The sequence below is a fragment of the Equus przewalskii genome, chromosome 24 (assembly GCF_037783145.1).
Source record: "Equus przewalskii isolate Varuska chromosome 24, EquPr2, whole genome shotgun sequence".
Taxonomy (NCBI): domain Eukaryota; kingdom Metazoa; phylum Chordata; class Mammalia; order Perissodactyla; family Equidae; genus Equus; species Equus przewalskii.
In genome coordinates this window covers 31807196-31829731 of record NC_091854.1, presented here as the reverse complement: position 1 = coordinate 31829731, position 22536 = coordinate 31807196, and the positions used below count along the sequence as shown (strand labels likewise).

General features: G+C 46.8%; 1 protein-coding gene and 1 long non-coding RNA gene across 7 annotated transcripts in view; one reads left to right on the top strand and one right to left on the bottom strand.

Annotated features, from left to right (window-relative positions):
• ROR1 (receptor tyrosine kinase like orphan receptor 1) overlaps positions 1-22536 on the top strand; it is a 358639-nt gene that overhangs the window by 98123 nt on the left and 237980 nt on the right. The window contains exon 1 of one of the 6 annotated variants that reach the window (XM_070592687.1): positions 4400-4715. The exons of the other annotated variants lie outside the window; for them this stretch is intronic. The gene's annotated coding sequence lies outside the window, so the exon portion shown is untranslated. Of the gene's footprint in view, positions 1-4399; positions 4716-22536 lie in introns of those variants that run through there. 6 annotated transcript variants of the gene reach the window in all.
• LOC103553701 (uncharacterized) lies at positions 4150-16372 on the bottom strand. The gene is made up of 3 exons (XR_545517.2): positions 16112-16372; positions 14858-15004; positions 4150-5378 (listed from the first exon to the last, which is right to left on the bottom strand). It is a non-coding gene; the product is annotated as an uncharacterized lncRNA (long non-coding RNA).

Genomic DNA, 22536 nt, shown 5'->3' with positions numbered 1-22536 from the left:
GGTTATGTCTGTCTGCTCCCAGTTGCTGTCCTTTCTTCCATGAAGAATATACTGAGGAAGGAAGGGGAGAGTGTGCGACCTGACAGGGCTCATGGCAGGGGACCAGAGTTTGTTTGAATACATAAGGTAATTTTTTAAATTTTTGTTTATTTTTGTCATTTTTATTGAGGTATAATTAATGTAGATGAATTTTAAGTACTCGGTCCTGTCTGTGTTAACAGTTGTGTCCACTTGTGAAAGGACTACCTGAAGCAAATGCTGGAACATTTTCATCATTCCAGAAAGGTCTGTGGTGCCTCTTTCCAGTCAATCCTATCCCCCATCCCAACCCCCATCTTCCTGCCCAGAGGCGATCACTCTCTGACTTCTGTTGCCATAGATCATACACAGTGCCATTTAAAAAATATTTATTTATTTTATTTTTTAATGAGGTTTTATTTTTTTTTGGTGAGGAAGATTGTCCCTGAGCTAACATCTGTGCCAATCTTTCCTCTATTTTGTATGTGGGATGGTGCTGCAGCATGGGTTAATGAGCAGTGTGTATGTCCATGACCAGGATCTGAACCTGCGAACCCTGGGCCATGGAAGGGGAGCACATGAACTTAACCACTATGCCACCAGGCCAGCAGCACAGGGCCATGTTTAAAAGCATGTATTCATTGTAATCTGTGTAAATCCAAGAAGGGTTACACTTTATTCAGGACTGTGCTTTTAAAAATTAAGAGGCTGGAGTTAGGAGCAGCTTTTCTCCTCACCTTGAGCGAATCCTTGGACGTGCTGGGCCTTGATGACCTCATCTCTAGAATGAGTGTAATAATAGTAATTCCTACCACGTGGCAGAAAATGGGAATAGTACTAGCGCACGTTGATTGTCCACTGTTGGCCAGGCACTCTTCTAACCACTCTACTTCGTTATCTTATTTAATCCTTGCAAGAACGCCCTGAGAGAAGACTGTTTTTCCTGTTTTACGCATGACAAAACTGAAGCTCAGAGAGGTGAAGTAACTTGCCTAAGACCACAGAGCTCTCAGTCGTGATTCAAAGTTAGGAGCCTCTGTGTCTAGGGCTTTAACCTAGAGCAGATGGAGGGGTAAAGGACTCTTGTTAACGTATATATGTTATATATGATATTTATGTGATATAACATCGTATATCACATATCGTCATACGTGATATAACAGCCAGCAGAAGTTATTGTTCTTTTAAAGGTAGCACCTATTGGTCAGGGAGTGTTGTCTTCCTTTTTTGTTTTTCATTACCTTTTAAATATTTACATAGAAAAATTCTGTAACTCCTGAGAATACTTGACATCAGTGGATATCTGCAAATTAGAACATTAGATTAAGATTAAGATGGTGCTAACAACAGGAAATATGAAAAGAAACCTACTAGTTTCTTTCCCATAGAAAAATATTGAGATGCAGCTATAATAATATACTTATTATTTTTTAACATATAATTATGAATGATAAAACAGTAATTATTAACTGAGGATATAATTGTTAATAGTGTAATTTTAATTTTCATAGCTACCATTTGAGTGCCTACTATGTGCCAAGCATATGCTCAGCATTTGACATATACTATTTCTGATCCTCACTATAATTCTGCAGAATAGGCATTGTATTAGTTATTCATTGCTGTGTAACAAATAACCCCCAAATTTAGCAGTTTCAAACAGCACACATTTACTATCTCTCCTGTTTTCTGAGGATCAGGCATTTGTGAGAGGCTCTGCTTAGTGGTTCATGAGATTGCATTCAAGCTGTTGGCTGGGTCTGCAGCCCCTGAGGGCTTGACTAGGGCTGGAAGTTCTGCTTCCAGGCTCACTTGTTGACACATGAGCATCTCCATAGGGCTGCTCACAACACAGCCTCCCCAGAATGCGTGGTGAGAGGATGCCCACGGGGGGAGTCACAGTCTTCTGGAACCTCCTCTCAGAGGTGAGATGCCATCACTTTTGCGCTCTGCTATTGGTCACAGAGATTGACCCTGGGAAAAATGGGAAAATGTGGGAGGGGACACACAAGGGTGTGAACGCCAGGAGCGGGTGATCATGGGGGTCGTCTTGGAGACTGTCTACCATGGGCATTATTAGCGTCATCTTACGGATGGGAAATGGATGCCCAGAGAGTTCAGCGAATTCCCAAGGTTGTGTGTCCAGGAGGTGAGTGAGCTGGGACTTGAACACTGAGCTGGTTGACAGCACTGCCTGCATGCTTTCCAGAATGCCCGATGCGGGGAAGCCTGAGAGAAGAGTGAAGCACGTGCAGACCTGGCCTCACGTGGCAGCGTGTCCTGAGGGTGCCATATTGCTGTCTGCTCGTAGGACCTCCCTACCTTTGTATACCTGTATGTCCCCGAGGCGCTGGGCATAAACCACATTTGACTAATTCAGTTTTGTTTAAAATGTATTATGGGAGTTCAGTATTTAAAAGACTTCTGCTTACATCTTCCTCTGTCTCTCTGTTGGTAATTTGTAATCAGATTTAAAATAAATGTTCAGATCCTGGAGCACACGATAGTATTCTGTTGTGTGTGAATGAAACTAACCTGAGGGGGAGATTTTGCTTTTGTCTTGTAGGGTAAGTGGGTTATTAAATCCCATTTAAAAATATGCTGAGATCCACAGAGGACACTGACAAACCACGTGAAAGTCTCGTCGTGTTTAGGATTCTGGGGCTTGGTGTAGAGACGGTGTTTCCTCGGACCAGCCCAAGCCACCCTGGCTTACCACATCCAGAGAAGGACATTTTTATAGTTGCCCCCACTGCAAGAGGACCTGACCACTGAGATAAATCTCCCTGTCATGACCTACTTAAGGGAATTTCATTTTAGGGAAAGAATTCAGCAAGATTACATGGTCTCTAGCTGGCCCATTAAAAACGTGAACGTTTACCTACTTTTAAATGTCCATACCAAGCAAGCAGTAGAAGTTACGAGGACTTCTCAAGTGCCTTTTCTTTGGAGATCTTGGAATATTTTACAGAAATAGGAAAATGTCACCTTCCTAGTCCTGTTCATCAATTCCTGCTTTCTATTATGAATTTACCAGTTTGTCCTATTCATGTTAAGGGAACTCTTTATTCATTCCACTCACGCATTCCTTCAACATTTACTTTATCCCTGCTCTGTGCTGGAAGTAATAGGTATAAAATTCTGTAGTAGAAACTGGCGATAAAAAGAAGAAAAGAGAAACTTCCTGCCCTCAGGGAGCTCACAGTCCGGTGGGAGATTCTAACAAAGAGAAAGATGGTGACAACCCAAGGTGACTTCTGATTTATTAGAAATCACAGGGTGAGAGGGCTTTGTTTAGGAGAGGAGCTGCTGGAGGGTGTCCCAGAGATGAGGGGGAGGAGTTTGCTAAAAGAAGCAGCCGGGGAGCAAGGTGGAGGATTAGGGTAGGAGTGGAGGAATTCCAGGCAGGAATCATTCACAAAGATACAAAAGTGAGAGACAGCACGCCCGCCTGGGAGCAGGTCATCTGGGCTGTAACTGATGCCTTTGTCTCCACCTTCCCCAGTTTCAGCCACTGGAAAGCTGTATTGCTGTAGGACAGTTCCAAGTACAAGAGTGTGTCATTTACCCCAAAGATACCGTATATAGTAAAGAGCTCAAAAGATGGCGGCTTTTGTTATTATTCTCATCACCATGACTATGAGTGTCTTAGAACTGCGCTTTCTGCCTGGTGTTTGTCATGACTTTCGGGAGCAGCACATCCGGGATGCATCGCATGCACTCCGCGTGAGTCAGGTGTGGGAGCATCTTATGTCCCACTGCTTCCCGTGAATCGCACCTGCCGAACGCTGATTCTCTCAGTGTCCTTCAGATTTGCAGGAGCCACGAGTTCTCCTGTGCTCGGTTTATAGCAATAAGCTTTCCACCTCTTTGTATCTTGAGGCCCTGTTAAAAATAGCAAAATAAAGATCTTTCTCTTTTTTGTGTGGTGAGTTAGAAATACCCCAGAGGCCAGGGGAGGCTCTGCAGGAGAGGAGAGCAAGCTGGGAAGAATCCATGTGACCCAGAGGCCTAATGGGCCTTCAAACAGGTGAAAGGACCTTGGTGGGATTAAGAAGAATGCTATGTACCGTGGTGTTTATATTCCTATAAGCACTTTTAAATACATTACCAGAGTGGAGCGTTTACTTAGTGAGCTGTGGCCATATTTACTATCTATTTTACACACGAGAGAGCCTGAGAAGGCAGAGGTAGGGGGATGTCATTTCCCCAAGGAGCAGCTGTTCCAGGCCTGGAACCCCACATTCCTTCTCTTGCTGTGAATCTCAAACTTGTGCAAGTCTGGGTTGGACTGGAACCAGCACTCCTGGGTTTGGCCCCGCTCTGCCACCACTAATGAGTCCAGGAACTTGGACAAGTTGCCAAACGTCTCTAAACTTGTGTTTTCTTGTCTGCAGCATGGAGAGAGGAGGACTGAGGCCCTCCCAGCTGTGCAGCCCGTGGTTCCTAGAAACAGAAGCGGGTAGGGCCGTGGGGTGGGTGGGGGGGATGACAGGAGGAACCAGCTGCTGCAGTCACAGAGACTAGCTGTGTGGCAAGGCACAGTCCCTCCCTGACCCTCGCTCTTCACCCCGGTGGCTGGGAAACTGGGCGTGTTTGGCTCTTCAGGTACCTTTGCCAAGGACCACCTGGCGGAAGAGAGCAGGAGGCAGCAGGGCGCATTTCAGGCTGGATTCACTTTTATTTTGTCAGCCACGGTGGGTATGGCTTCCCCGTCCCAGCCGTGGTGGACACAGCGTCCAGTGGGAAGAGTGTTTCTTTGAGGGGTGACTGACTGTGCTTTTAGGTAGTAAACGTCTTCTGGGCACAGCGTCGTGGGAGAGTTCAGTATTGAGGGCAGTGAGGCGTGAAACCTCAGACTTCTGTGGACCTCCCGCTGCCAGTGATGTCAGAGGCTTGCTGTTCAGAGGTCCTGGCTCCGCTTCCAGGGTGCGGGGAGAGGGCGGGAGACCCGGTGAAACCCAGCTCCTGGAAGGGTGCACGTAGAATCGGGCAGAGAGGGGAAAAGGACGCGTTCAATTCAGCCTTGAAGACAATTATTCACTTGCTTGCCTGGGATTGCTTACATGTCAGGTGACCAGAAAAGAGCCCGCTTTGTGATAAGTTTATTTCAAATGTATCTCCATGATGTCTAGACTGAAGAGCTTTTGCTTTTTGTGGGTTTCCTTGTTTTGATTTTTAATCTTTGTTTGTTTCATGGATTCCTTTTTGTTTTCTGGGCTTCTTTGCTGGATTTATAGGCTTCAGTGTTTGTAGGAAATAAGAGGAGTCTTTTCGTTCAATGACTGACATCGAGGGTATTGGTGGTCTCTGGATGCTTCTACCAAAGCGAGTCAACAGATGTGTTCCAAAAGTTGATACTGTAAGAGAAAGCAAGTTGACGGTGATGGCGAATGCCATTGTGTTGCTCTCTGCATCAACCCCTGTCATTCATTCCTTCATTCCTGTACATGTAACCTCCCACCCCCTTCGCACATTGCACGTCTTACGTTTGTGCAGTTGATTTTTGTGACCCTGATGTCTATTCCTATCTTGTTCAGGGTGGGCTTCTACAGCACGGGGGCGATTCCTAGGCTAGGTGGGTGAAAGAGGAAAAAGAGGGAAGGAGGAGCAAAGAGAATCTGATTCTTCATTGTTTATACACAAAAACCGCTACCCTGTGCATAATCCCTCCTTCAAGGCAACAGATTACGAGCTGGCAAAGTGAGAAAGATGGAAATGGTCGTTACAAATCGCCTACAAATTGTAGAATAAAAACTGGCTTTTATTTGAGTTGGCCCTTAGGTTGGAATCTACTTGGCCAGAAGGTCAAAACCCCTTCTCTGGCAAGAGCGATACATCTTGAATGTATTTCGTTATTTTGCCAAGTAGACTAAAGTCCTTCAAATCTTTGACGGGAGTGTGGGAAATCCTACAGAACTTGTTTCTCCTTGGTCTAGAAAACTCTTGGACATGAATTACAGCAGCTTTTAGGTCAGATTATTTAAGCCAGCTTCGAATACCTTTATTAAAACGTATTTGGAGGACAAATAACATGGGCAAAGTCTGATGGCATGATTGTATTTTATATAAGTGTGTGATTTGACCAGGGTTTGGGAAAGTTATAAAGGATTTTAGGTAAAATCTCATAATTCTCAAGGTAGAGATGGCAACCAACACCATGGTAGGGGGCTGACAGAGATCCTTGGACAGAATTATCGTGTGTTGCATTCTTGTGATATGCTCATGTTCTTCTTGAACACATGCCTATCACTCAGATTTAGAAATATGAATAATAGTTATCCACATTTTTCTTCATTGTGGCTGGTTGGGTAGTGGGATATAATCTTGTCTTTAAGTTGGCTACATTTCTGGACTTGGAACTTTGGGGTAAAGGCTAACACCCACCTCCCACTCAAGAAAATAAGCCCTGTATCTTGGTTCATTAAAAAGATGGTTAGAACTTAGAAAGAGGACCACCTCTGTTTGCCAAGTTGGAGTTTCAAGTTGAGGCAGGATGGAGTTAGGCTGAGATTCTGGCATGTGGAGTCTCCCAGATGGAGAAGGTGAAGTCCAAGAGTTGATATCCACTCTTCTCAATTAAGCACCCAGTACACCATTTGCCTCTTCCTGAAGTCATTGAATCACAGATTGTTTGAGCTGATAGAGAATTTTGAGGTGCTCTGTCAGTCTCTTCTCTCTCTCGTTTTACCATAAGGGATCCAAGGCTCAGAGAAATCGTTGGCCCTGAATACTTAGTCAGCTATTAAATAGATGTGCCCTTTTGAAAATTCTTGGAAAATTTTAGAATTTTTTTCTTTTCATCTTGATTCTAGATACACTTTTCTATTTTATCTTACCTTTTTAATTTTCTCTGATACTAGGTATGTCTTCTGCTCAGGAAGTAATGCCCAGAGATGTCTTAGAGATGGCATCCATGAGATTAGAGCTATGACTCCTCTGGGTCCTGGATGGCCTCTGTTCAGTACAGGTGATCACAGAGTCGCTTGAGGGCCTTAGAGGTCTTTCTCCCCAACCTCCTACATGATGCGTGCTTCCATCCGCAGTGTCCTGCATGGGCTGAGTCCTTGAATCCTCATTCACAGTGTGCTTCCTCTTTGACCAAAGCGGCCAATCCCCTTACTAAACAGGTTTCATATCATGTCATATTCTCTCAATAACTTCTACCATATTGTTAAAAGAAACATACAAATAAGTAACACACATGCACTTTGGGAAGCTGTTCGGTAGGAGGTGGAATTTTAAAATGGCTTCTCCGGTGCCTGGACCACCAGGGCTTCACCTGGAGTGTGACAGTGTTTCTGGAAATACGAGCAGGACCCCTCCAGTGCTGTATAACTTTATGTTCCACAACTTGAACTCCATGCTGTCTGAAACCTCCCTCAGTATATCCTGGGTCCCTCTTTGACTCTGAAAGATTTCCTTAACACTTGGTAGGCACTAGAGAATGCTTCCTCCCCCTTCCCCTTCATTTTAAATTGATGTTGAGCTTAAGCGTTCCTTCCTCATTTAATCAAGGAGCTGGATTCTGTTTCCTAATAACGTGTTCAGGGTAGGATGGTGATGTTGGTGAAGCCGAAGAGCTGATTGGTAGGATGCTGGGGAAAAACTGACTGGTTCCTGGTTCCTTTATGAGACAGCCTGAAAATTTCTCATAAGCAGAGGTGAGCCAGTCCCTGGAAATGCTGGGTGGTGTGTGAACACATTCACCCCTCTGCTCCAGGGGCCTGCTCTCTCAGAGGCCCTGAAGTGTGCCTTGCACATTCCCACCTCACCTGGGAGCCTTATTCCAAATGCTGAATAAGGGGACCGGAGTTCGAGTTCTGACTGTTAATTATTAGCTGTTGAGCTTGGGTAAATCCCTTAATCTCCTGGAGGTTAATAATAATTACCCCAGAGAGCTATTAAATGCGTCAAATGAAGTAATAGGTGTGGGAATGCTTTGTAGACGCTACCAGGTCAGAGGAAGGCGAGCTGTTATAATTAACAGTCTTTTCTCTAAGATTTCCGCGGTTCCTGCAGTTCTCACAATTTTGCCTGCTCTGCACTCACTGCCCTTCGGCCCTTTCACATGCCCGTCTGGGATGCTGGTTATCCCTCCCCTGGCTAGAGCTGCTCTCCAGCAAGTCTGCAGTTTCAATATTTTGAATTAATTTTTTACTATTTAAAAAAATATAGAATATCCTTTGATAAAATGAAAGGATATGCATAGCATGTATAGATTTTAAAGCGTAAGACTGTGTTTTATTCAGCGTTTATTGAGCACTTATGAAATGCCTGACATTGTGCCAGGTCCCAGGATATCCAGACAAATAAGACATCCCTGCCGTGGGATAGCCCCCCCTCTGGGGTTGGGGGCAGAGGGCAGGGTTCCTATTGATGATCACGCAAAGCAGGAGAGAGCTTTTCTACTTACGGTGAGATGCAGGCTACATCCTGAAAGTGTCCTTCTTCTAGATTGTTGAGTCACTCACTGTTTTCAGTCTTCTTTTGTTTGTGTACTCATTTCTCAGTTCCCTCGCCCTTTTTTCTAAAATGTAAGCTCAATGAGTCTTGAAACTATACCTTCTATAAAAACGTTTTGAGCACCGGCTGTGGTGCTAGGTGCCCGATAGAATATCAGCCCTGGAGGGTGGGGATCGTGTCTCTCTTGTTTGATGATACATCCCTAGGACAGAATCTGGCATATAAAGGCCCTTAGTAAATGTCTGTCCAATGAGCTGTCACCTTGTATTAGTTAATACTAGATGTCATCACTGATAATCCTCGAAAACTCAGTGCCTTAATACAATAAAAGTGTATTTCTTGCTCATGTAAAGACCCATCTGTGGTAGACTGGGAGATGCTCCACTCGGTCATTCAGGGACCCAGGCTGAGGGAGGTTCTGCCATCCTCAACCGGTGGCTTCTACCGTTCCGTAATTTACTGTCAATCTCCAGCCAGCAGACGGAGAGAGGGAGAATGTGGAGGGTTATGAGGGGGGCACTTTTGGCCAGAACTCACTTTGTTCCCTGACCACATTTAGACGACTGGGGTGGGGTTGCAGTGAGACACGTGGATCCTTGCTGGCCGCTTCCTAGCGATAACTGCATCTTGAAAGGGATGCGCAATCTTTGGACGGCTGGTCTTCTCTGCCTTATAGACCAGGTACCAATTGTTTTCTCTTTACAGGTGTTTCTCCCATAACCGGTGAACTCCTTGGGAGCAAAGGCTAGATCTTATTCAATTCTTTATCCTAGTTCCCAGAGTACTATAACAGTTCCATAAATGCTTTCTGAAATGAAATAACTAGTTTTTCTGTTGGGTACCTGGCACCATAATAGATGCTTAAAATTTTTTGTTGGAAGAATAAAGGAAGAAGAAACCATTTGCTAGAATAAAGATGTGCCAAATATGGGACCTGGTGCTAATATGGTATGTATCCAATAAGCAAGCAATCATTGAAAAAAGAAAGAGAGAGAAAAAAAGAAGGAGAAAAGACGAAGAGAAGACAAAGAAAGGGAGAGAGGAGAAGAAAAGAAGGAAGGAGGAGAAACAAACAAAAGGAGAGACAATGAAGGAGATAGAAGAAAGGAGGGGTGAAAGGGGAGGGAAGAGGAGCGGGGAAGGAGAGGGAGAGAAGGAGGAACGGAGAGAGAAAGAGGCTGGAGAGAGTGGGTGAAAGAGGGAGACAGAAACAGTGGGCGAGGGAGAGAAGGGAAGGGGAGGAGGGAGAGAGAGAAAGAGAGCACAGGAGGTTCCTGAGAGGTGACTTGTGTGACCTCACCCTCACTGAAGAGAAGGGTTCCCCTGCTCGGAGGTCAGGAAAGGCTTCTCAGAACCACCTTGCTCTTTGACGTCAGCCCTTCCTGGTCCTTCTGCCTAACCTCTGTGACTTTATGATCTGCCCACCCAATACGGCACAGAAATGTCTCCCTGTCCTCTGACGGGGAAACGAAGTTAATAAATCTCCCAGAAAGTGTGTGCTTCTCTATGGAAACAGTAGATAAAGTACCCCTGCCACCCATGGAGAAGTGCCAGAGGGGGCAGAGCACCAGGTCACACGCGACCTGCTCCTGGCAGTGTGCTTCTGCTCGGGTCAGGTGGTTCCGCGCAGATCTGGGGTGTAGACCTTATGGCCTCAGAGGGCTGTGGATACTGTGTTTATTTCCCCTCCCTAATGAGTCTCTTGCTTCTGGCTCATTGAGTTCTCCACAAGATCCACAGTGAGAAGCTTTTTGGTGAAGTGATGGATGGCACTGCACACACAGGCCTGGCTGTGCCACTCAGTTGCTGCCGGAGCCCCACCACCAGCCCGACCTTCGGCTGCAGCCTGGCCGTGCGCACGCACGCATGCACACACACAAACACACACACGTACACACACACATACACGCTGCAGCCTTTGCCTTCTGTTTCCTGTTGTGCCTTAAACATGTCCCCGCTTCGTGCCTCCTTTTTGCACACTGTGGAGGGCAGTGCGTTTCAGCAAGCGCTCTCACACATTAGCTCTGTACTGGGGATGCTGATGTGCCTGTTTCATACACGAGAAGCGAGGCCGGGAAGGGACCGTGTCTTGTGCTTGATGCTGGTGTCGCGCCACGGTGTCAGAGCCTGAATCCAGGCCTCCTGTCAGCAGTGCTCCAGCTGCTGTGGAAGATGCGGCCATGAATTCTAATGGCATCCCGTGGATATTGGGTGCGTGGGTCCCCGGCACCGAGCTGCATCTGGATGACCGGAGTCTGTCGGTGGAGCTGCACCAAGAGGAGGAGAGGCAATGGTTTTCATTCTCTGTACAGACACCTCCTTGTGCTTGCTTGGGTTTTACAGAGTTCTTCCAATTTCTCCGTAGGATTGGCCAAAGCGGTTTCGACATTGCTGTAAAATTGCTAAAACCATAAACTGTTACTCTCGGTTTTCATATCAGACCAGATGAAGGGGTGGAGCAGCTCCTCGACGTTAGAGGAGGGAAAATCACTTAAATAGCAGGCCGGACGCCATATGGCAGGTTCTTTTCCTTTAGAGAGTGTGTCACTTCTGCCCTCTAGATTCCAGTAACCGTCTGTCACCACAAAATCCGGGGCTGGAAGAAGTGTCGAGGGATTTAGGATGTCGTGAGGCTGGCGTTGCTGAAGTTAACCCCGTAAGACAGGTCTGTTTACTCCTCCTTCCAAATTCTGTGCTCACCACCGAGTCTGAGTTGCTTTGACGAGAGGTATTCCAAGAGGCCCTTCTGCCATCATGGAGAGGAGGTGTCACTGTGTGGACTTCCTTTTCCCTGGCCCACCTTCTGGTAACTGTGCATCAGAGGGCGACGCTGAGGGCGGGGAGAGCCTCAGGCATTTTAGAGAACGGGCAGGGCTGCCCCTATCCCATGGACTGGGAAACTGAGGCCAGCATTATTAACACTAATGAGATTGTTGTTTTCCTATGGTAGAAGTTATATAGAGAAGAAGACAAAAACAATCTGTAATCTCACGTCTACGAGTAAGCCGCTATTCATATTTTTAGCTTCCACCAGTCTGTTTTCTATTCATACGTATCATACATCCTGTCTGTTGCCTGTTGGTTGTCATACTTTGGCGGCTGTGTGTTGCTGCGATGCTGAAAGCTATGCCACTGGGATTTCACATTCCACAGGGTCCCCCATGGTGGACAGGTTTCAGCAGAGCTACCAGACTGGATGGACTGGGAGGAAGGACCTGGCCACCCACTTCTGGAAAGTTGGCCTTGAAAGCCCTGTGAACAGCAGCGGAGCGCTGTCTGAAGGTGAGAGGATGGCGCAGAAAGACCAGGCAGGAATTCACTCCACGGCTCTAACAACAATTACTATATATTAAGTTTACGTCTTACTGTCTGTTTTGAAATGTAGTTTTTTAAAATTTAAGTATCTCATGAATATTTCCTCATAGTGTCATTTCTTCATCATTCATGGAACAAATAATGGTAACAGCTAACACTTCACGTGGCTCCTGCTGCGGGCCAGGCACTCTTCTATACACATTGCATACTCTTCATCCTTAAAACAACCTGATGAAGTAGTGTTGTTATGACCCCACTTTACAAACGAGAACACTGAGGCACAGAGGGGCTGCACAGTCTGCAGGTCATGCAGTGAGGGAGTGGGGGAGCCAGAGCAGGCTCCCGGGCGGTGTGACCTTCTCTGTCCCCCGGGACCTCGCGGGGCTCCTGGCCTGCAGTAAGTAGCTACCCTGAGTGCGGAATGAGTGTTGGTGTTTACAAGACTGACTTGGGGAATGAGAGGGGGTCCTGCTGGTTTGGGGCGTGGCTGCGACTCATCCTTGTCATGTGGATTATTCACCCTCTGCTCTGTGCCGCTGGGGACTCTGACCCGGCAGCTGATCGCCTACAGAACGTCTTTACGTTTGGCCTTGGGTGTTGCTGGCTGCTCCCCTGCATCCCCAGTTTACACTCCTTGACTAAGTCGGTACTGTGTCGGCCGCTGTAACAGAGGATGCTTCGGGGTCTGGAGTGCTCCTGCATGGTTTTGGGATTTCTAGCCAGATGGACTCAGTAAAAATTAATTCCACTTTTCAGATTCTAAGAATGTCTTTAACTATTTTAGCGAGAAGAATTCACCTTAAATCAATGAACAGAGTCTGATTCTAAATGAATTTTTGAATTCCAAAAAAGCCCCAAAATACTATCCTGATTTTCAAGTAAAAGCTCTTTTTATGAATTTTTTTTTCTAAAGGGCACAAAATTAAGCTTCTTAAGTATGTATTTTGTTTCTCTGAGGTCCAGTATAACCCATGCTCTAAGGATCATGCACGTCTCTCCGTCCTTTTATTAATGAGGAGCACTCCCGTGAGGTGGAGGTTGTGGTACACAGTGCAAGTAATGGACCCAACGCCCTGCCCTCAGGAAGCTAACGAGCTAGTGAGGAAGACAGAGAAATGAGAGAGAATGGCATTACGATGCTCTAAGCCCCCAGTAAAGTGGAGGAGGAAGGTGCGCGGAAAATGGGAGTAAGGAGAGATGCCTCATGGCGTGTTACTGAGCAGCCAAACCTTGGGAGAGCCAAGTCGTGCTTTCGAGGGCAGGTCTCCAAGGCTTTTCCGAATAGCTTCAGTCTCAGTCCACAGGTGTAGGAGAAGAGCTTATCCTCAGCTCCAAAAGATTCTTTGTCTATTACCTCGTTAAAAGGACAAGAAGGAAGAATTGTCCTCTGCCAAGTTTTAAACGTAATTCAGAGAGTTTCCTGTGAAGTGATGGGATCAACAGTAACCGGGGAAACTGCCCAATCCCAGTTTCATCAGACCTGAGTATGCACTAATAGCGACTCTGTTTTTTGTAGATAGGAGGGCGGCATCTGCGCAGGGCTGGACGCGTCACAGGAGCTTATCGGTTACCTGTAAGTGGCGCTTGTGGTTGAAAGAACCCTGAGCTCAGAGTTAAGAGGTGTGGATCCTAAATCTGTCACTGGCCTCAGCTGGGTCAGAATCGCATTCAGCTCTGTGTTACAGAGACCCGAAAAGTGTTGACTTAAAAAGTTATGGAGAAACACATTACTTAATTTTCTCATGTCAAGAACAGGTGAGCTCCCCAATGTCTTCTGGGGCCCAGACTCCTTTTCTCTTTCCCTCAGTCATCCTCAGGGTGTGCTTGTCATCTTGTGGTCACAGGTGGCTGGTCCACCTTCTGCCTGACGTCCATGTTCTTGACAGGGAGAAGGGAGGACGGCAAAGGGCCGGCCCCACTGAGTCAGCCCCGTTGAAGACCTTGTTCAGAACCCCTCCCCCAGTTACTTCCAAGTTCATCTCATGGGCTGAACTGTGTCCCATGACCGCCCCCGCTGCAAGGGTGGCTCGGTTTTAGGAGATTTTCAGCCTAGCACGATGCTGTCTCCAGTAGGTTTCCGTGGCGAAGGGAAAGAGGGAGATTGGCTGTTGGGTAGACATCTGACAATCTCTGTCGTATCCTCTCTAAATGGACTAAATCGGTGGTTAGCTAATGTTTTTTATAATGCACCCTCCTCCCCTTTTCTTCATTAAATCTTCATAGGTCCAGTTACCAGATGGAGGAAAAAGTGTATTTTCTTTGATAGAAGTCGGAGTTGGGGTGCCAGGGTGATTTTCCCTTCCTGTCTCCCTCTTGATGATGTCATTCATCTGAATTGTAATCAGGTTCATTTGTTTAGTTTGTATTCCATTTTAGGTTGATTTTTACCCATCCTTATTGATTTTATTTACCTACCTATGTGTTTGTTTATGTGTGAAAGAATATAATTTTTAAAATTTTTATTGAGTTTATGATAGTTTCACCTTGTGAAATTTCAGCTGTACATTATTTTTGTTTGTCAGTCATGTTGTAGGTGCACCATTTCACCCTTTTGCCCACCCCCATCCTCCCTTTCCCCTGGTAGCCACTAATCTGTTCTCTTTGTCTACATGTTTAACTTCCACATATGAGTGGAGTCATACAGAGATTGTCTTTCTCTATCTGGCTTATTTCACTTAACATAATTCCCTCAAGGTCCATCCATGTTGTTGTTAATGGGACGATTTTATTCTTTTTCATGACTGAGTAGTATTCCATTGTGTGTGTGTGTGTGTGTGTGTGTGTGTGTGTGTGTGTGTGTGTATACCACATCTTCTTTATCCAATCATCAGTTGATGGGCACTTGGGTTGCTTCCACGTCTCGGCTATTGTAAATAATACTGCAATGAACATAGGGTTGCGTGGGACTTTTGGAATTGCTAAGTTCAAGTTCTTTGGATTGAAACAATAAGTTTTTAAAAGTCAGAGCTATACAGAAAGGAATTCTCAAAGATGTGTCCCTGCTCACCATCCTCTGCCCCACCCCACCCCCCGTCAGCCCCCCTTCATCCATACTCACCCCACTCCAGAGGCAGTCAGTCTTACTGGTTCCTGCTGTAACCTTCTGATGCTCCTTTTGGCACTGCTGTGCCGACACCTGTGTATTTTCTCATTTCCCCTCCTTAGAAATGGTAGTGCACCGTAGTTCTCTTTTACACTTGAGGGTCTGTGTAGATAGTTAAAGAAATAATGGTGAGGCTAGGGAGAATGACAAACGTGCAGTAAGAGAGGTGGCAACCAGACAGTGCAGGAGAGACCACCTCTGCTTGGGAACGGTCTCGTGAAGGAGCTGCCTCTGAGCAGGCTCTTAAGCCTGGGCGATCTGGCAGAGAAGGGAGGGGTGTCCTAGACCTTGGCGGAGGACAGGGGGGGCCAGCCTCTGGGCTAGTCGAGTAGTGGAGAAGGGGGCTAGGTTGGGGCGTCTGTTCAGGGGAGCCCCGCGTGGAGGGCACAAACGTCAGCTGGGAGTGGGCATCTCTGGGGAGGAGTGTGATGGGTTTGTGATTCACAGGGAGCAAATCTGCGTGTTGTGTGCTTTTCTTGGTTTACGGGGCTCATCGAGAGTTTAGCTGTTCATTTTAAACGGACGCTGGGCCCACCTGCTCTAGAGAAGGACACTGCGGCCTGGAGAAACAGGGAACGCACCCAAAGTCTCAGAGCCAGGAGGTGGCGGAGTTGGAAATCGCCATGCTCTGGACTCACAATCCCATGCTCTTTTCCTCAGGATCTGAGATTTCCAGAGAACACTAGGCATGTGGTTCTCAGACCTGCCAGTTGTTTCCTTTGCCACCCCGTGTTTGCACCTTTCAGTTCATTGAATCCCAAATCCCAAAATTCAGCCAGACTAACAGCAGCTTTAAACAGCTTGGTGTGGGCTGAATTGTGTTCCCTTCAAAATTCGGATGTTGAAGTCCTAACCCCCAGTACCTCAAAATATAAGTGTATTTGGAGACTGGGCCTTTAAAGAAGAAATTAAGTTAAAAGAAAGTCATTAGGGAGAGCCCTCATCTAATGTGACTGGCGTCCTTATGAGAAGAAGAGATTAAGCCAGGCGGGCCCAGGGTGGAGACGGCCGCCTGCAAGCCAAGGAGAGAGGCCTAGGAAGAAGCCAGCCCTGCCGACGCCTTCATCTAGGCCTTCTGGCCTCCAGAAGGGTGAGAAAATAGGCTTCTGTTGTCTATGCCCCGCAGTCTGTGGTACTTTGTTGTGGCAGCCCGAGGCACTAAGACACAGCCCTAGCCTGCTCCCCGGGGCTGCCCCAGGGGGCTCCTACCCAGCCTGGCGTCTTGGCTCCTGGTTGTAGCTCCTCAGCCTCCCTGTGGCTAAGAGCCCTCGCTGGGCCCCGTCTTAGGGCAGCCCCTCAGCCACCTTGCCAAACGAACAGCGGAGGCGAGTCTGCCGGCGTGCAGAGGAGCAGGGAGGCGAGAGGGCGGTCAGGAGCCTGACGGAGCCACGCGCGGCCCGCAAATCCTTCACGGCCTGGGCCCCGCGGGGGCCGTTGAGCTGGGTATCTTTACAGCCGTTTCCAACTGCTAGATTCTATAAGTAATAGGGAAAGTGTTTGTTGGTTTTAAAGGCATACTCAGGGATTTAAAGGTATTTTAAAAACTATATATGTTTTAATTAAAAACTTTTCTTCAAATGCTCTGCCTCACGACAGTCTTTAACGCACCAGGATGTTAAGATTTTAAAATTAGGTGGTGGGATTATGAGTTGTTTTAATATTCTTCTTTATGCCTTTCTACATTTTCAAAGTTTTCTTTAATAAATGTGTGTGACTTTTATGGCCAAGGTTGGGGAAGTTTGGATCATAAAGGTGAAAAAATTCCAATCTTGTGTTAGAGCTAAACAATGGTAAATGACGGGTGAATACAAACCCTGCTTCACTTCAAGGGGTTCCAAAGGAAGACCGCACGTTTTTGAATGAACGAGTAATGAGAATAGTGGACGGGAAGGGAGTATAAAGCTCTTGAAGTCATGAACAGTTAATATTTTTAAAAGTTTCTCCGTAGGTGGAAAAAAATAATAATCTTCCTAACACCATGGTAATGAACAAAGTGTATGCAAGTTTATGTTAATTGATATATAGTGTATAAAAGTGGATGTAGATTTAAAAATAAAATGGGAAAATGCTAGTCAAGTTGAGGATGGAAAAAGCTGTCAAACATGTCTATTTACGGTTTGTCTTTTTGGGTCATGGCAAAGCATTTGTGGTGATGGACTCCCACCATCGTGGAAAAGCTCATTCTGTTGACATTCTGGCTTGGCCTCAGTTGTGCTTGGGAAGAAGAGGCTGAAGACGAGAGTGTAATTTAACATTAGAAAAAAGGAACTGGATTCAGACACTACAGACATAGTCAAATAGTCTCATAAAGAAAATGAGAAAATTTCACCATGACTTACAGCCTGTTCTTCAAGTAGTAAAGCTGTTGTTATTTAAGTCACTAATAATCAAAATAAAACAAGGCACTTGAGATTACTGGGACTATGTAGATGAGAGAATGTTATGATTATTACTGATTACTGGCCAAATGTAATCAAACCTTCCCATTTAGAGCGCCCTTCGATAATCTGGATTCTTTTTTTTTTTTTAAAGATTGGCCCTGAGCTAACATCTGTTGCCAATCTTGCTTTTTTCTTTCTCCCAAGACCCCCCCAGTACATAGTTGTATATTCTAGTTGTGGGTCCTTCTAGTTGTGGCATGTGGGACGCCGCCTCAGCGTGGCCTGATGAGCGGTGCTAGGTCTGTGCCCAGGATCTGAACTGGCGAAACCGTGGGCCGCTGAAGTGGAGCGCCCGAACTTAACCACTTGGCCGCGGATTGGCCCCAATAATCTGAATTCTAACTGTCATTTCCACTGGACCTTATCCAAGCACAGGGAAAATACAACGCCTTTATAACAAGGGAAGAGCAGATCTTGGGGAATGGGATTGCTTTGAGGCCCTTTTCTAGGTCACCAACCAAAACAGACTGGTGATGAAATTCCATCCCTCTCTGTGCACATTTCAGAGTGAACTCCTCGTTGGTACACACAGGGATACAGGTCCTGGTGACCTGAGACGTGCTCTCTGATATTGATTACAGGACTGGTCACTTCTCCTGTGTCCTCTTTGATAGAAAGCTCAGATTGTGTTGGAAACATATGGTCTCACCTCAGGAGCTCATGTGCTGTCAGGGTGTGTGTGTGTGTGTGTTTGTAAGAGGCATTTTCTGTGTGTCTTGAGTGACCTTTCCCAGAATCTCACCCAGTTGTGGATATTCAGGCCTGTTCCGTGGATTTCTCTTAAATGCAAATCCAGCTGTGTCGGTTCCCTTGACCCCTCCGGTGCCTGCTCAAGGTCAGCTCTGTAGTCGGTGTCCAGAGGGTCGTTACCCAGATGCACCTGGGGGGGCTTAACCCCCGTACCCCACCCTCTCTGTCAGAGTCACGGGGGAGATTCAGATGTGCAAGGGGCCCAGTTAGCGAACTCACTTCCCTCTCCTGAGGTAACTCGATCTTGTCAAACAATGCTTTCTACAGAACATATGTGCTTTAGTTTTATTTTAAGGTTCTGAAAGAACATTCTTGATTTTGCTCACCAGTGAGGCGTGTGCACAAAGAAGAAAACCCTCTTTCGGTTATACACGAAACTTTATTATTTTTTTGTCGAAAGAATTATTATTTTTTTGGTCAGAAGAAAAGCCACAAATTTTCCCAAGTCAAAACAGAAGCGAATAGTGCAATGTCACTTTATCCAGAGCCAAAGGCCAGGGAGAAAAGCTGTGAAAATTGAATTCAGAGGAGCCCAGGAGGAAACCAAAATGACTCCCCCAGAAATGAGGATGCGGCTATCGTTCCTTGGCTGGATTTTGGGAGGAGAAGAGACAATAAGAATTATTTTAAAAGACAAAACATGAAGCCGCTCAGATGATGAACCTCTTTCTCTGTAACACTCACCCTGGACGCTCTAGGTCTCATTTATGCTGGGAACGAGGTAATGTCTCCTAGGCGTGGGGTGGTCTAGGTGGACGGTGGGGGTTACCTCTCCTGGGACCATGGTGGGTGGCAGCACGCTGGGCAGGAACTTGAGGACGCCCCTGGAGGTGAGTCTAACAGGTGAAGAATATGGGCTTTGGCGGCCTACTCTTGGCTCTGTTGTGCAACCTCAGGCAAGTGGCTTCAGCTTTCTGAGTCTGCTTGCCTCTCCGACACGGGCGCCATTGATGCTCACCTCACAGAGTTGTTTTCAAAATGAAATGGAACCACTGTGTCAAGTGTCTAGTGCATGCCAGGCGTGTCACGGACACTCAAGTTGTGCTTGTTATTTTGTGATTGCAAAAGACAGCTCTTCCACAGACCTGCGACCTTGGCTGAGTCATGCTGTGTAGCTGACTGAGCGTTGCTTTTTTATCTGTAAAATGTGAGATTAAGCTGCGATCCCTTTGGTTATAAAATTAAGTGAGTTTTTGAAGCCCCTGTTAAAACCTTGGAAACTCTGCGCCTGGCAGTGGGCAGGTTTGCCCGAGTTCAGGTTCAGTTCTTGCCAGGAGGTTCCAGAGCTTGTCTGTGGTCTCAGGCAGCTGTCTTCATCCCGGCCCCACGGCAAGAGGAAGAACTCTGTCCTTATTGCTCTTCAGTCTCATTATGAATCTAAAAATCCTCCCGTATCCAAAATCTATGTTCTCCTGAGTCACAAACCCTTCATAACTTTAAGGTAATATCTAGTGCATTGTGAGTGCGTTGTCGCTTCTGGACTATTTTGATTTATATTATGAAACTGGCTCCTGAGAATGACTCTGTGGGGCAGGTCCATTATCACCCCCAATTGACAGATGAGGAAGCTGAGGTCAGGATTTGCCAAGATCAAATAGCCAAGAATTGGCAGGTGGTGCAGCTCATACTTAGGTCTTTCACTGCAAAAAGCACATGTTTCTCTCACTGAACCAGGCTCTCTTATGAAGTGCTGGAGCCTTTTGTTTCTAAATGAAGAGGCGAAGCAAAGAAAAGGATGAGGTCACCCTTGGAAATAGGACAGAAATGCTGATTCCTCCATGACTCATGAGCTCGGGCCTGTGATTCCCAGCATCTTTTTATATGAGGACTTAGTCTTTTTTTTGTAAGAGAAGTTTATTATTTTATTATGTAGGTAAAATACAGACGAGCAAAAAAGAGGATAATAAAAAGTATTCCAACTCCAGGGAATGTTGCCTTCATACTGTTAACATTGGGACGTAAAACTCTCCCAAATTTTTTCTTAGTGGTATGTTGGTGGGTATATGAATATGTATTGAACAAAGTCTCCTTAATTTGCACATACTGTTAAGAACCCATCTTTAGTAACAGAAAACGATAGAGGTTGCCCACGGATAGTTGTGTGGCGCCCAGATTATGCACCTCCTCAGAATGGCTCACAACTTGCTTCCCAGGCCCGAGGCTGCTTGCTCGGTGGAGAGCTGGCTGTCCTTACCACCGCCTCGTTCCCCTGGACAAGCCTGCAGCCCAGCATCCGTGGCTCCCGCTGGGCAGAGCCCAGCAGTGTGGGCACCTAGGCCTGACTCCATCCGTACCTGGAAGGCAGTGCTCCCACCCTGCCGGGGCTCCGGTGAAGCTCTGTGCGGGGGGTGGGCACCGGCCTCCAGGCGCTCTCCGTGGGGCTGGCTCATACAACCCAGATGTGCAGAGGATTCAAGGCCCGTGGGAGGCCCTTGGCCAAGGGGAGGCGGGAGAGAAGGAGGCTGTGCTGAAGCCACGGTGGGTTCTGTACAGCCTTGTGCTGATGACCGACCGGCCAGCAGTTCCTTGTGGCATTGTGACTGCTTGGGACCACTAAGTTGCCTCGATTCTGCTTTGTCTCTGTTCCTAGCTCACCTCTCTTCTTCCCTCCTACTTCCTACCTTGGGGTTGCACCCTCCTCCTCCCATAAAGCTTTAATATACTTTTTCCTCAGGCGCTTGTCTGTTAACCTAGGAAACGGAGCTGAGCGGATGCTCATTACATTTATAGCATCTCTCTGTTCAGTAAGTACTTGTGAAAAAAATACTAGAAATACAGTCGCTTTTAGTAAATGTGGATTTTATTAATGACAACAGCATCTGTATGCATTTGGAAAAAAGTGGTATATGGAAGTTGTCTTCAGATGCCATTTCGTGATGGGTGGGTTCAAGGGCCCCTGGAAGCCACCCCATGCCTCTCCCTTCCGCCTTGTCCCCAGGAAGGTCTGGGAGCCATGGCTGGGACGTTTGGCTGAGATACAGTCGTCACAGCTGTGTTGCCCTCCACTTGACCTTCTTGCTGCAGTTAAAGACCCTCAGAAAGAAGCCTCCTTCCGTGCGGCCTCTTCCTCCTGCTGCCTTTCAAGTGTGTGAAGCCTCGTGGCCTGTGCACATTTTCCCAGAGCGAGGCGCTGTGCACATCTGGGTCGACTTTATTCCAGTTTTCTTTTCTTTTCTTTTTTCTTCAGTCAATCAGTATGAGTAACTGCGACATGAAACCGTGAAGAAAATGGAATAAATATGTTGGAAATGCTAGAAAGTGATCTGTAGTTGTTCATTCTCCTCAGTCTTACTTCCTGGGCTTATTTATAAGCATTCAAAGAGTTTCAACAATCCTTAAGAGTGGTTGGCGTGCCGCAAAAAAAATAGGATCTGTTCTCTAATAGGAAGGAGCTTGTAACGCTGTGTTTCCTGGTCTGAAAGCGTATGGGGGCGCGAGGGGGAGCGAGGGGAAACCAGCCTCAGGGACAGGACCTCGCATGTGCTGACTCACCTTCTCTCCGTAAGGCACTTACTTGGTTACGTCATTCTGTGCTCTTCATCTAGGAAGCGGCGTCCACGGAGCTCCTTGTTGTTTCTCGAGGCCAGGGGTTTGTCTCTCCTGACTTTGTGTTCCCCAGTGTGCTGACATCTCACTGGGACTGCCTAAACTCCTTGAATGACGAGGTGGACGGTGAATTTTTCGGTTGGATTGTTCAAGATCGCAGTGTTTCAAAGAGCAGGTGCTAGAAACTCAGTTTATATAAGAACAATTAGCGTGAACAAGACAGTGCATTTGTTTGCACAAGGTGCTATTTCTATTGTCTGTGTTCACGGAAAGGGCTCCTTGGCTGGCTGAGGCAGAAATGAAGTGAGAGGTCAGTGAAGTCCAGGAAGGTGAAGGAAGGCTTTGTCCCAGGGTCTCCTGGGAGTGCAAGGGGATGAGGAAGAGACCGTGGGCTCAGAATTCTGAGTTCCACTCTTGCCTCTTGAAATCTGGTCTAGCCTTTGGGGTCTGTCACCTCCGTGAAGCTTTTCCTGATCCCTGAACCAGATGACTCTCCTCCTGGGACTTCATAACTCTGTGTCCGGACCTTTCTCCTGGCTCTGCTCTGGATGGCCACCTGTGTTGTTGTCTGACACCTTCCATAGATGACTGAATAGGTCTGGACTCTTTCTGACCTGTCCCTGAGACCCCCAGCGTGCCTAGCACCATGCCCTCCACTCAGGCTGCTGTGTATAGGCTTGTGGAAGCAGACTTAGCCACCCGGAGTTTCAGAATGATGAAGACATTCATCCCAAGCAGGCCTTTTGTCATGTAGTGCGTTGAGTAGTGGCTCCTAAAAGGAAGGGTCCACACCCTGGAGTCTGTGAATGTGTCCTTGTTTAGAAAAAGGACCTTGCCAATAGGAGTTGAGGGGTCATGCCTTTGGACTTGTCCCTTTGGCACCCATCCCTTGTGATG